General features: G+C 43.2%; 1 long non-coding RNA gene across 1 annotated transcript in view; it reads left to right on the forward strand.

Annotated features, from left to right (window-relative positions):
• The window catches only part of LOC105515795, a 19,948-nt gene extending 5,408 nt beyond the window's left edge, over window positions 1-14,540 (forward strand). Inside the window, exon 2 of the long non-coding RNA XR_001002389.1 lies at window positions 12,412-14,540. This is a non-coding gene — a long non-coding RNA (uncharacterized LOC105515795). The remainder of the gene's footprint in view (window positions 1-12,411) is intronic.
• The last annotated feature ends 541 nt before the right edge of the window (window positions 14,541-15,081 follow it).

Below are 15,081 nucleotides of genomic sequence, written 5' to 3' on the forward strand. Positions count from 1 at the left end.
GAGACAGAGTCCTGCTCTGCTGCCAAGGGTGGAGTGCAGTGGTGCGACCTCGGCTCACTGCAACCTCCACCTCCCAGGTTTAAGCGATTCTCCTGCCTCAGCCTCCAGAGTAGCTGGGACTATAGGTGGGCACCACCACACATGGCTCAGTTTTGTATTTTTAGTAGAGACAAGGTTTCACCATGTTGACCAGGCTGTTTTCGAACTCATGACCTTAGATGATCTGCCTGCCTCAGCCTCCAAAAGTGCTGAGATTACAGGCAAGAGCCATGGTGCCTGGCCCATAAGATATTTCTTATCAGACTTACAGTCTATGTTGATTTAATGCTGGAGAGGTATAATGTGGCATGTTCGAACCCCACTTCCCATCATGGCCTGAAACAGTCTCTCAGGTTACATTTTAAAAGAGCCTTGGCTGAGGAGGAAGTCCATTCAGATGGTTGGGGTTGGGTGGTGGTGGTGGTGGGGGGGGGGGGCTTCAAATTTTGTTTTTGGTTTACAATTTCCTCCTGTGTAAAATGCTAACAATAATAGTGCCTATCTCCTAGGATGGTCATGAAGGCCAAATTTGTGTGAGCTAATTAATCACACAAAATGCTCAGAACAGACTCTGGTAGGAAAGACCTGAGCTGAATGTTAACCATTACATTATTTAAAAAAATCCTTTACATTTGATCTCACTCCTGATTATCCCATAGACTTCCCATTTTTCCTACACCTCCATATCTTCTCTGCTGTGGAGCAAATATGTTTAAATCACAACAATATGCACCAAAACATTACATGTCTATGTTAATGAAATGGAACTCTATTTTCAGGGCTCCGTAACTGCTAATTAATCAACTCCCATGATAAACTCATCTGAGCTGTGTGTGAATTTTATTTGCAGCTGCAGAACAGCAATTCTAGTTAGTTAACAGGCCTTTAAGTGACAATCCACCTCTTTGGAACAGGAGAAAGGCCCAGAAATGATTTTCTGAGCAAGATGGTAATAACAGTGGGGAAGATAAAAATCTGGATAAGGAGAAGACTGAGGATTTACTTGATTCATTAACTTGATGACTTTGGGAATGCTGTATTCATTTGCTGTTAAAACACACCATCATCTTGCAATTCAGAGGGGGATGGATGAAGACTCGCCTTCTAGCAATTCATGTTACTTAGTCACCCAGAAATTTTTTTTTTGTTTTTGTTTTGCTTTTTGTAGCAGCAGCTACTGTAAAACCAATATGTTTATTATTAAGCTTGCCTGAGAGCCTTTCTCCCGGGGATGATTATTTCTAGTGCGTAAGAGCTGGTTGAGGATGGCAGGTGTAGGCTATCTCTGCCTTTGTCCTAAAGGCTCAATTCCTTCTTCCAGTGAAACCAGAACTTGGTTTGACGAAGAGAAGGAAGTGCCTTGGACTGAGCGGTGGGGACTGTAGTCAGGCTCATTGGTTTGATGACCTTGGTAATGCTCACTTAATTCACTTAGTCAATACAGCAGAATGGTTGGAAGCCTGAGTTCTGGAGGCAGCATGATTAAATTGAAAACCTAGTTTCTTAACTTGCCAGCTCTGTGGCCCTGGGAAAGCTGCCGAACCTTTCTGAGCCCAATTTTTCTCATTTATAAAATGAAGTTGATTGTAGTACCTACCTCACAGTTTTATTAGGAATTTTTAGTGAAAGAATTCATTTAGCCTCACACATAATAAGCATTTATTTAATACATCTTAACTACAATGATAACTGTTATTATTCATTTGCAAGCTTTCCATGAGTCAGGCATTGTAAAGATAGAGGACACATTCAGGTCAAATAAGACATTTTGGATTTCTGAAGAGTTTATTTCTTGGAGATTGGAAGGAGAGGATTGTTTCCACAGAGGTAAGCATCTAAAGCTGTGGACGTGGGGAGGGAATTGGAGAAGCTTTTTGGGAGGTGGTGACCTTTATGGAGGGACTTGTCCCCAGAGACTGGTACCTGAGTAACTACAAAGGGAATGGACCCCAGACATTCCCTTTGTATGGGCAGAGCCCATTCACATAGAGACAGAATGTCAAGACCATGGAAACAGGTGTGTGAAACTTAGAATATTCTCCCCAACCCCAAATAGAAAACAGTTACCAAGTTTGAAATGTATAGGCTGGAAGACCAGGGAGAAATGTATTGCCTGTTTCTGCTTAGTGAATCTAGTCCTGAGTTTCTGTGACTTTAAGCATGTTTTATGCCAGGCGTCTGATTCCCAGCTGACTGGGCCCCAGAGCCTAGAGGTGCCCAGCACAAGGTGTATGGGTTGCAATTATTTGTTTGGCTATTTGCGTTTAGTAATGTTTCTTTTCACCTTGCAGGAACTCACCTCATGGTTATAAGGGGAATTTGTTTTACAGAAAGGGCTAGCGAAGTTCAGTACTGGAGGATCACCTTACAGCTCCTTCTTGGCAAAAATCTGTTGACCCCAAAATGTTTCCATGCTTGCTCCAGCTTTCCTCCTAAGGTGGTGCAGAGATCTAAATGAGATAATTATGCAGACTATTTAAAAAAAATTTAAAAATAAAGTGCTACGTTAGGTACTACATACTTTTTTTTTTTTAATAGCCAGCATATAAAGCAATTTGGATGTATCTCCTTTACATCTTTTGAGAATGAACTGAAAGACCAGGATTAATTTAGCTTTGAAAGGGTATTGAATTTGTAAAGTTGTACTAGGTAAGTCTCTCCTAAAAGCCTCGCATATTGAAAACCCATTCCTTTATTCTCACTCTGTATAGCAAGAGCAAAGTGCCACAGTAGTATTTTTGGGGGTGAGAGCTGGCAAAGTCATATTTACAACAACTTTTGGGTTCCTTTATAATTTTCCCTCATATGGTGAGAAAAATACATAAAAGGAAAGGGAGTGAATTCTTGAAAATGGAAGCAAATAGTTTCTCTGTCACAATGCACTATGACCAAATGAGGTATGGGATTTCTTTTCATAGGACAAGTTACACATTTGCCCAACAGAGTTACACAATAGAACTGTGTCTTAAAAGAGAATTCAATTTTTTATTGATCTAATGCAACTACAGTTTTCCTGGGCTGTGGACTGGGAAAATGATAATAATGGATGGAGCAGCCATGCTGACAAATGTAAATGGTCAATGTTTAAAAGACCTTCATATTGCTCTTTTGTTCTGTGTTTTCTGACTGCAAATCTCATGAAGTTGACAAAATGGCTCAGAGCGCAAAGTACGTCCTGGTAAATAGGAGGCAATTACTTTGCTGTGTTGCTCTGTCCTGTTCCCCATTCTGGCTGAGGAATGGCTCCGACTGTGCAGTTTAAGTTTGTTTTGGCCTGGCTACTTCAGTAGCACAGGAACAAACTAGTGCCTTATTGGAGATATAGATTCTGCGGAACTGGAGGTTCGAGGGTCTGGGTGACCAGGGACAGGTAGGGGTTGGGGGCAGTAAGGGGGCCAATGGCTTACCATTCAGATCATCACCACCCTGATGTCCAGCTTTCCGTGCAATGCAGTGACTGGGAGCTTGTGGGAGGTCATCTGAAAGATACTGTGGTCTTCCAAAACAGAATATGTCAGTCAGGCACAGGATGGGAAGATGACTGAGGACAGGAGGGGAACTTTCAGAAGGCAGAGAGAAGGAGTGGTTAATCATAATAAAAGCATAGAACTTGTTATTATAAAATAATTACTCAAGAAGTGTTTTCTAATTGTCTACCAGGTACGATGCACTGCTATTGTGGGACAGGGTTAAAAGAGGCGGAAAATGTGATATCTGCCTTTGAGAATTTCACAGTCTCACAGGACTTGCACCAGTGGGTGCAAGACCCCACAGGATAGCATGTGAAATTGTGTGATCGGATGACAGATGTGTGGGATGATTTTTTACTCTCCTCCCAGCTGTTTTCCACACCTAACCAGAATATTTAAAAAATACAACCTGGATCATATTCCTTCACCGTTTCCTCTGTCTTTCGTTAAGGTCAACTCCATATTTCTCAGCAAGGCCAACATGAATCAGCTCTTGCCTGCCTGGGCCTCCCTCTCCTCATGCCATCCCTGGTCTCGTTATTGACCTCAGTAGAGGGATCTCTCTCCGTCCTCACAAGAGTGCCTGGTCACATCCCATTTGTGACTGTTTGGACATTCCATTCCCTGTGCCTGGGACTCCCCTTTACCTTGTCTTCACCAGACCACTCTCTACTTATTCTTCAGGGTTTCTCCTTAAATGTCATTTCTTTCCAACTACCAGGTGCTTCCCAGAATCTTCAGCTTTTCCACCGGTCGCATTTATCACATTTGGACTCACTTGTCTGTGTGATTATCAGTGAGATTTCAGTCTCTCCTGTTTGGTGATCTCCATGGGCCATGCTGGTCTTGTCTGTGCTGCAACCCCAGGATCTGGCACAGGCCTGACACACACAGCAGGTGCTCTGTAAGTCTGTGGTGGGTGAATGGATGAGCAAGGTGAGGTCCCACTGGGTCAGTACAGTTGTCCTTTCAAAGCACTTTGTTGCTCGTCCTGGAGTCCTTGGTATGTTGAACTTAGCATCCTCTTTGTCTAACCTCACACACTCATAAGCTTCCAGAGGGCAGGGATTGAATCATCATCATCTTTTCATCTCTAGCACCTGGTTCACATAGGAACTTAGTGCAGGTTGTAGGATGAAGGAAAGAATAAACGAATGGAGCGGGCCTTATCTGGATTTTAAAGCTTGCCTGGGGAGGAGGGTGTAGAAAAAGTGAATTCAAGGATCCAAAATAGCAGTGGGAGCTGGGATGCAAAACAAGAGTTGCGTTTTGTTTGAAAGTTGAAAATCTGCATTAGAAAAATACCGGATAGTCACCAGACACAGCATGACAGGATGTGCTCATGCTACAAAGATGGGAGGGTTGAGTGGGGGGAGGCTTGGAATTTCCCCAGCTGAACTTTATACCTTGAATGATGTCTGTCTCTAAGAGCTTGCTGCTCTCCTCAGGACTTTTATCCATTCAACACATTTTTATCAAGCACCTATTCCATGGGGAAGATATGCCTCCCCTCGAGGAGCATGAAAATTGGCCCTTAAGGGGTGAAAAAAAACTTACTCTCTTTATGTGTAAAGCACAAATATACACATAGTATATGTAGACATATATCTGTAGTGTTAACATTTCATAGTAGGGGGGATTAGGAAAAAAAAAGTCTGAAAAGTTTCCTTAGAAGGATGATAATGAAAATGATTGAGAAACGGACCTACTCTGTGCCAGGCATTCTTCTGGTTAAAGCGCCAACTCCCATGAAACTTTCGCTCTTACGAGGCAGAAAGGCAGTAAACAAATAAGTAACTATAACCGTGAACTAATAATAAATTCTATGAGGCAGAAAAGCAGGCAAGGGGCTGGAACATTTGAGGAATGGGTGGGGCATGTCTGTGGTTCTTTTAGGTAGGGTAGGTGAGGGATGGACTCTGATGAGGTGACGTTTGAGAAGAATCTGGAAGAAGTAAGAGGTGAACAGTGGAAATATTTTGGGAAAGACCCTTCCAGGAAGAGGTAATAGCTTGGTGCAATTAAGAACAGCAAGGAAGCCAGGTGGGCAGGAGTGGATGGATGAGGGAAGGATGGTAGAAAAGGAGATTGGAGGTAGAGGCAGGGGCCAGATGACATGGGCCTTGTAGGCCATACTGAGGGGTTTGGGTTTTGTTCTCTGTGTGATGGAAAGCTGCTGGAGAGCTTTATGCAGGGGAGTGACATGATTTGATTTATCTCTCCTTTTTTATTTTTTGAGATGGAGTCCTGCTCTGTCTCCCAGGCTGGAGTGCAATGGCATGATCTCGGCTCACTGCAACCTCCACCTCCCAGGATCAAGCAATTCTTCTTGCTTCAGCCTCCCGAGTAGCTGGGATTACAGGCACCTGCCAGCATGCCCAGCTAATTTTTGTATTTTGATAGAGACGGGGTTTCACCATGTTGGCCAGGCTGGTCTTGAACTCCTGACCTCAGATGATCTGCCCACCTTCCTTTCCCAAAGTGCTGGGATTACAAGCGTGAGCCACCGTGCCTGGCCTCTTTGTGTGTGTGTGTGTGTGTGTGTGTGTACTTTAAGTTCTGGGATACATGTACAGAAGGCACAGGTTTGTTACCTAGGTATACATGTGCCATGGTGGTTTGCTGCACCCATCAACCTGTCATCTAGGTTTTAAGCCCCACATGCATTAGGTATTTCTCCTAATGCTCTCCCTCCCCTTGCTCCCCACCCTCCGACAGGCCCTGGTATGTGATGTTCCCCTCCCTGTGTCCAATGTGTTCTCATTATTTAGCTCTTACTTTTGAGTTATCTTTTAATAAGATCTCTCTGACTGCTATTTGGAGGGTGGACTGCAGAGGCAGGAGTGGAATCAGGAGACCTCACTGTTATGCAGGTCTCCGAGGTGGGAGCTGATGGTGGCTTGGGTGAGGGTAAACAGTTAGATTCTAGGTGTACTGTGAAGGCAGAGCTTGCCGGACCCACAGAGGGATTGAAAAAAAGATCTCCTTTCTACCAGCTGCTAGCCTCTCTTGTGAAGGCCAGGCTGAGTACATAGTTATCTAGCATTCTGCAGTTACTTATTTTTCATCTGTATATCTTGCCACCTTATCTAGTCTTTGAATTCCTTTAGGGAAGAAACCATTTTTGTTTACGTCTCCAGGAGCCAGACAGTGGGGCCGAATGGTTAAAAGTGTTAGTTGTATGTGTTAGGTTGATGTTTTAACTGCTTAGCTGCTGCTCCTCCTCCTCCTTCTCTTCTTTTTCCTTCTCCTCCTCCTCTTTTTTAATCAAGTGAGGACAGCAATGGCATTTTTTTTTATGGCTTTTGAGAGTGAAGTGAGATTTGCATGAAAGTGCCTTGTTGGCTGGTTGTGATGTCTCATGCCTATAATACCAGCACTTTGGGAGGCCGAGGTGGTGGATTGCTTGAGCCCAGGAATTTGAGACCAGCCTGGGCTACATGGCAAAACCACTTGGAGCACTTTTCCCCTTCCATGTCTTGGTTTTCCTTCATGTGAAAGGGAAGGCGACGCTTACTTAAAAAAGTGGAGACTCTCAAATAATTTACATTGTATTCTAAGTGTAAAAGGTCACGTTGAGGGTGATGGAGAAGCCATTACATGTCACTTGAGGGAAGTGAGTGTCTCTAGTGAATCATTATGAGTAAACGGGTTTGGTGCTGCAGCATGAGCAATACAAAACGTTTATATAGTAATCACCAAATTGTGTGGATCCAACCAGAATTAAAAAAATGCCTGAGCTTTGGCTTAGGGCCATGACTGAACGGGAGCATGAAGCCTGGCATGGAACAGAAGGAATGAAAGGCATGGATGTAGCACAGCGATAGACATAAATAGATGCAAGTTTAAGCAGAGATGAAAATGCGTGGCTGCCGCTTTTTCCCTCTGCACTCACGGCAGGCTCAGAGCTGGAATTAGAACTCTGGCAGCAAAACTCCCAGAGCCTGTTGTCTAAGTGTTACACTTTGCTTTCTCCAGATATACCCAAATGTTACCCCAGAATCCTTCTACTGGTAGATTAATTCCCCCTGGCTTCATTCAGATACTGGGGTTCAGGTTTATTTTACAGTTGCTGTTCATTTGTTCACCCACTCATTCATTTGTCCACAATTTAAACACTACTTTTGTGCATCCGCCATGTGCCAGGCACGGTTAGGTGCCAGGGATCCAGTCGTGAATAAAACAATCTCGGCTTGGGGCTACATTTAGTGGAAGCAACACTTCTTGTTTAGGACTATCAGTGATGGGAGGACCCAGGGTTTGTGTGTTTGCCACAAATTTAATGGTGCCCTTTTCTGTACTGAACCAGAAAATCTTCTAATTGGTGAAGAAAATCAGCAACAATCTGAAAAATAACATATAGCTCCCTATACTTCACCCTGGACTGGAACCTCGGCCACCTGCCATCATTTTCTGACCAGGCTGATTTAGCTATTTGACCTTGGTCCTCAATTATAACTCATGTTGAAGCAGTGGTTTCTCATACATTAGTTTACTTTGCTCCTTCGAATACCTGATTGGTGAGAGAGGACCATTTCTAAGGAGGTCTCTGATGTGTAGAGAGGTTATGTGACCTGCCTAGTTCTCACAGCTGGTAGGAGAAAAGCTAGGGCTAAAACCCAGTTCTAACTTCTGTCACCATTTTTTTTTTTTTTTTTTGAGACAGTCTCACTCTGTCACCCAGGCTGGAGTGCAGTGGCATGATCTCAGCTCACTGCAACCTCCACTTCCCAGTTTCAAGCAATCCTCCTGCCTCAGCCTCCTGAGTAGCTGGGACTACAAGTGTGTACCATCATGCTCAGCTAATTTTTGTATTTTTAGTAGACATGGGGTTTCACCATGTTGGCCAGGCTGGTGTCAAACTCCTGACCTTGTGATCCCCTCACCTTGGCCTCCCTAAGTGCTGGGATTACAGGCATGAGCCACCGTGCCCAGCCTATCACCTTGTTTTTATTATCTCATCATGCTGTCATCTTAATGTTTTTAACTTTTCAGTTTCCCCATCTTTAAAATAAGGAAATTAAACTGTGTGGTTTGTAAAAGTAAGTTCCATCCCTCCCTTCCTCCCTCCTTCCCTCTCTCCTTCCCTCTCTCCCTCTCTCCTTCCCTCCCTTCCCTCCCTTCGTTTTCTCGCTCCCTCCTGTTCCTAGACCAAACTGAGGGTCAGGCTGCTATTTCTCGGGGCCCAATAACAAGATGCAGATGAACTGGGGAGGAAGATAATTTTGATTTCTGTAACCGGTTACAGGGAGAAGGCCAGGAAGTTATCACTAGACCAACTCAAAATTACAAAGTTTTCTAAATTATATGTCTACATGTAAGTGTGCATTCATCTAAAGACATTAGTGATTAATTTCTTTTAATCTATAACTAAGGTCTGAGTCCTGAAGACCTTCCTTTAGAGCCTCAGTAAATTTACTTCATCTAAATGGGTCCAGGTGCTGGGGTGGTTACTTATCTTGTCTCCTGCTAAATCAGGGAGGTTCAGGGAGTTCCTTTAGACCCCCAATACACTTGTTTGTGGAGGCCTGGGGAGTTTCTTCAGATCCCCATTAAAACTTGTTTAATCCTAAATGGGTCCTGTTAAGAATTCCTTTGTTATTTTGTCATGCTTTAGTGTCCAGGCAAAACTCTTGGTGGGCTTTTGTGCATTCTAGCTTTTGTATAAGGGCACTGGCTCAATCAGCTTTTAATGTCTACCCTAGTTAGTCAGTGCTGGGACAGTTGTGATGGAAGCCTGCATTATTGAGACCTAGCCTCCCTCCCTTCCTCCCCTCCTCTCTCCTCCCCTCTCCACCTCCCTCCCTTTGTTCCTTCCTTCCATCCTTCCATCCATCCTTCACTGGAGTTCCTACTATGATCAAGACATTATGCTAGAAGCTGGAAATAATGTTACAAAAAACACATGCACAGACCCCATTAAGAAAGTTAAAAAGCCACCCAAAGAATGGGAGAAAATATTTGCAAATTATACATGTGGGACTTGTATCTAGAATATATAGAGAACCCTTACAACTCAATAATAAAAATACAAACAACTCAATTACAAAATTGACAAAAAAATCTGAATAGACATTTCTCCAGAGAAGCTATACAAATGGCCAGTAAGCACATGAAGAGATACTCAACATCATTAGCCATAGGAAAATGCAAATCAAAACCATAGTGAGATACCACTTCACACCTACTAGGATAACTATACTCAAAAGATAGACATTAACAAGTATTGGCAAGATGTGGAGAAACTGGAACCCTCATACACTGCTGGTGGAATTGTAAAATGGTGTGGCCGCTTTGGAAAACAATCTGGCCATTCACCAAATGATAGCCGTAGAGTTAACCTATGACACAGAAATTCCACACTTAGGTATACATCCGTGAAAGGAAAATAGATCTCAGGACTCCCAAAATCACTAAGCCAAAGGGAAGTCAAACTGAAACTGTATTAGGTAAACCTGCCTCCCATTTTATTCCTACGCAAGCTAGCTACAAAGATAAAAAAGCTACATACCTCCCTCACAATTTGCCCACAAGGAAATTCCTTGTGGACAAAGGACAGAGAGAATTCAGTCATTCCTCTGCTCATGTGAGACCAATGCATGCCTGATTGCTTCCTCCGCCCTATTATTTCACTAAGTCAGACTAAGTCATAAGTGACTATTCCTCTACCCTCCTCTCACATGTAAATTGTGTATTCAGTAAAAGGCTAACCAGAGACCAAAACATGCAACAGTTTGTCTCGCATCTACCTATGATCTGGAAGCCCCCAACCTCGCTTCTAGTTGTCCCACCTCTCCAGACTGAACCAGTGTACATCTTACATACATTGATTGATGTCTCATATTTCCCTATAATGTATAAAACCAAGCTGTGCCCCGAACACCTTGGGCACATGTTGTCAGGACCTTCCGAGGCTGTGTGACAGGCATGTGCTTAACCTTGGCAAAATAAACTTCCTAAATGGATTGAGATCTGTCTCAGATACTTTTGGATTCACACATCCATGAGAAATGCAAACATATGTCCACACAAAACTTGTACCTGAGTATTCATTCATAGAAGCATTATCAAATAGGCAAAAGGTAGCAACAACCCAAATGCCCATCAGCTGATGAATGGATAAATAAAATGTGGTAGATCCTTACGATGGAATATTATTCATCCCTAGGAAGGATTTACTGATACGCATTAAAACATGGATATATCTTGCAAGCATTATCCTAAGTGAAAGAAGTCAGTCACAAAAGGCCACTGATTATATGATTTCATTTATATAAGATGTCCAGCATATATATAGACAGAAAGTAGATTAGTGATTCCCCAGGGGTGAGGGAGGGGAATGGAGATTGACTGCTAATGGTTATGAGATCTAATTTTGGGATGATGAAAATGTTCTGGAATTGATTATGATGGTTGTACAACTCTGCAAATATACTAAAAAACCAATGTGTTTTTCACTTTAAGTAGGTGCATTGTCTGGTATGTGAGCTATAACTCAATAGGGCTATCATATACTTATTTTATTATTATTTTTTGGAGATGGAGTCTCACTTTGTCACCCAGGCTGGAGTTTCATTGTGCAATCTTAGCTCACTGCAACCTCTACCTCCCGGGTTCAAGTGATTCTTCTGCCTTAGCCTCCCAAGTAGCAGGGACTACAGGTGTGTGCCACCATGCCTGGCTAATTTTTGTATTTTTGTTAGAAATGGGGTTTCATCATGTTAGGTGAAACTTGAACTCCTGACCTCAGGTGATCCGCCTGCCTCAGCCTCCCAAAGTTCCGAGATTACAGGTGTGAGCCACCACACCTGGCCTGTATACATATTTAAAAAACACTAGCATGGTCTCTGTGCTTGTGGAAAGCAGTCTTGTTGGAGAGATAATTTTAATCAAATAATTATACAAAATTATCTAACAATTACAAATTATAGTGAAGGAAAAGAATCCCATATTATGAAAGAGACTAGCTGGAGGCTAATGGGGGGGCGGTAGGTAAACATTCAAGTGCTCTTACAGAGATCCCCAAGTAACAGTGGCTTAAATAAGGTAGATGTTCCTTTCTTGCTGATCTATCAGTGCAGGTGTAAGTGGTCTAGGGTGCATATGGAAGCCTCACCATTTTGGGGCTCTTCTGGCATGCTGCTCTGCTGTTCCCTGGGGGGCTGCACTCATTTGCATGGTCCACAGTGGCTCTCTACCATGCCTACAGTCCAAGCCTGAGAAGAGGGAGGGAAACAGTACAAAACTCTCCACTCCTGCTCATATTCAGCACTTTGTCACACCCAGTGGGGAAACAAAGTCAGATGTCCATCTGTTCAGATAGCACTTAAGGGTTCTATTAGAAGAGAATATATATTGGGCAAACAATTAGCAATCTCTGCCATAGATGGCCTCTCTGAGGAAATGACATTGAAAGCAAGAACCTCGGGATAAGTTGATGTTAAAGAGATGAACGAGTTTTCCAGGCCAGGGGGATGGCATATGGAAGGGCCATGAGGCAGGAAAGGCCAGCTACCACATGTAATGATGCTTAACGATGTGCGTGTCTACCGTGCACATCCCCTCCAGATTTTTTTTGTTTTAATAGAGTCTCTGTGGCCCAGGCTGGAGCACAGTGGTGCAATCATAGCTCACTGCACCTTCCAATTCCCAGGCTCAAGCGATCCTCCCACCACATGCCACAATGCATGGCTAATTTTTTATTTCTAGTAGAGAGAAAGTCTCTCTATGTTGCCCAGGCTAGTCTTGAACTCCTGGGCTCAAGAGATCCACCCACGTCAGCATTCCAGACTGCTGACCTGGCCCCCTCCGATGTTTATAACTCATGAGTACCAGGACTAGGCGTGGTACTGGGAAGCAGCTGCATTGGATTTACCAGGCTTTTCACTCTTGTATTTTACAGGGCTGGGACAGGCCTGGACTGCAAGGAGGGGTCTTTGCACCATCTCTGAAAAGCCTATGTGTATCCTCAGCTTTGAGAACTGAATTCCATGGGTTGTGTCAGTGTCAGACCTGTGAAATTCAGTTCTTCAGCTGGGATATCTCTGTCATCGTGGGCTTGAGGACACTGGAGAGAGTAGATCATGGAGAACTTCAGTCTGCTGAGGAGCTTGGAAGACTGGAGACAGAAGGCAGAGTCTCAGGCTCTGAAGGAATAAGGAGTGTGGGTTCCTGTGAGAAATGTTCATTTGATTGTGAAAAGACTTGAATTCTATGCTAAGCAGGGTTCCAAGTAGCTAAATGAATGATCTCAGCAAGTCTCTTTTGCTGCTGCTGCTGCTGCTGCTACTCGTTTACATTTATTGATTACTTAACGATGATTCAGGTACTGTCGTAAGTGCTTTACATGCTGTTATAGGAGACTCTTGGGAGAAATCTCTTTAATGAAGCTTGAGACACAGGCATTGCCATGCAATGATTTTTTTCCCCCTCTTCACAGAATCAGAGGGAATAACAGAATGTGACAATGATTCTTTAGCATGGACTGCTGAGGCTTCTGGTTCCTTTTTAAGATCTGTGGTGAAAGAAGATGAGAAACATGGGTATGCCCTTCTTTTGGTCCCCCTCTTCCTTTATTTGAATCTTTACTTCCTTCTATAAATATATTAGGGCTACATTGTCCCCTTGTATTTCAAACAAGGCAAAAAGAGGTTGTAATTAGACTTTACTCCAATCCTCAGTTTCTCCACGGAACAGGAATGCAAAGGTTTTGAAGGCCTCTCTATTTGCTGACATGGTCAGCTGGGTGCCGTGGGCCAAGTCCTTCTGTTGCCCTCCTCTGTCACCAAGTAAGCTAGGTCCATTCTGAGGCTCAGGTTTGCTGTGCTGATGACCACTTTTAGGCAGAAAGTTAGAGGCCTCACGAGTGCTATATAGACTTTATCAGGCTTTAGATTTGGTGGGGAATAAGGAATGTGATTTGTCTTTTGGGAACTGATTTTTGATTCATCGTTGTCTCTTGGTGTCCTGGAATTTCCATGTCATTACAGTCTACTGAACGAAAGAGTAACCTGTGCCAGAGGAGAGGCGGGTGAAAGACTCCACGGCATGCTCATTCTCGGTCTGTCTTCTCAGTGACACCAAGGTTTACTGAGTACCCACTATGTGCTGAGCACTGTGCTCAGGGCTTTGTATGCATGATCTCAGTGAATCTCACCAAGCCTCATCTGGAAAATGGGGACAAATTAACAACAGGATGGCAAATTAAAAAACACGTAACCATGTTCTACAGATGCAAAGGGGTGCTTGGTTATTATGAAGGCCCCCTGGCAAGCGTGTGGGACATGGGTGTGTTCTCTGGGTTGTACTGATCAGATCAAGGACCTCCCCCACCCTTCTCACACTCTGCCCACTTCCGCCCTTTGCTTATCAGACCCTTAGCCAGTGACTCATTCTAGAACCAGAACCTTGGTGAAATCTCAACTGAGACCAGAGATCGGTGTCTTCAGTCCTAGACTGATGGAGAAAATCCAGAATGTATACTAGAAGCTCCAAGTGCTCTGGGTTTCACCTCGTCCGTGCTGTAGACACTGACTTTGGCTCAGAACTCTGATTTAGTACAGAAGGCTCATTTTAATTTCAGGGGCACTATTCCTGAAGCAAACCTAATAAATGAAATGTGGAATTCACAGATACACACACACATTAAAAAATTAACCTGGTGTATCTGTGAAGAGTAGGCAGAAATTCACTGTATAAAATAATGCTTCATTTCATAGAGAATTTGTGTTAAGATTCCATTAGATAGTACATTTCTCAAAGATTTTTGAGGTTGTATTTGCTTTATCAAAACTTGGTTTATGTAAGTGGAAAAAGCATGTTGCAAAATAACTTGGTGTCTGTGATTCAGTTTATGTAAAATAATAAATGTGTGTAGGAATACTTGTGTTGAAAGATGTACATCGATTTGTTAACAATGATTATCTCTGAGATGGTGGGATTTGCGATGTGTTTTTCTTTTTTTTTTTGTATTTTTCTCTGTTGTTTGACTTAGAACATGTTTAGTTACAATAATAAAGTTATTGAAGACAATGTAACACCCAATTGTGATGAGTCCAGACAGTATTCATGCTGTGCATTTCTTAGTATGTTGTACAGGTGAGTCATGGAGGAGTGGAGAGAGAGTCCTGATTTGTTGTCCCATGAAGAAGACAGGCACAGGATAATATGTAGTGTGATTCTTTTTTTTTTGCAAGAGGAGAAATGTGTGTGTGTCCATGTAAGTGTATGGATGTCCAGTGGGTAGTGGGTGTTAAGATTGCAAGGGATTTTTTTCCTCTCTTCCTTAATTATGCTTTTCTGCCTAAATAAAAAAAGAGCACTCTCCAAAAATCCATCCATGTGTGCCAGTGGTTTTAAATGTGTTTCTTGGACCAGCAGCATCAGTATATCCTGTGACTTTTTTTTGAGTCACTCTGTCACCCAAGCTGGAGTGTGGTGGCATGATCTTGGCTCACTGCAACCTCCGCCTCCTGGGTTCAAGCAATTCTCTTGCCTCAGCCTCGCAAGTAGCTGGGATTACAGGCGCCCGCTACTATGCCCGGGTAATTTTTGTATTTTTAGTAGAGACGAG

Source organism: Colobus angolensis, unplaced genomic scaffold (assembly GCF_000951035.1).
Source record: "Colobus angolensis palliatus isolate OR3802 unplaced genomic scaffold, Cang.pa_1.0 Scaffold27, whole genome shotgun sequence".
Classification (NCBI taxonomy): Eukaryota; Metazoa; Chordata; class Mammalia; order Primates; family Cercopithecidae; genus Colobus; species Colobus angolensis.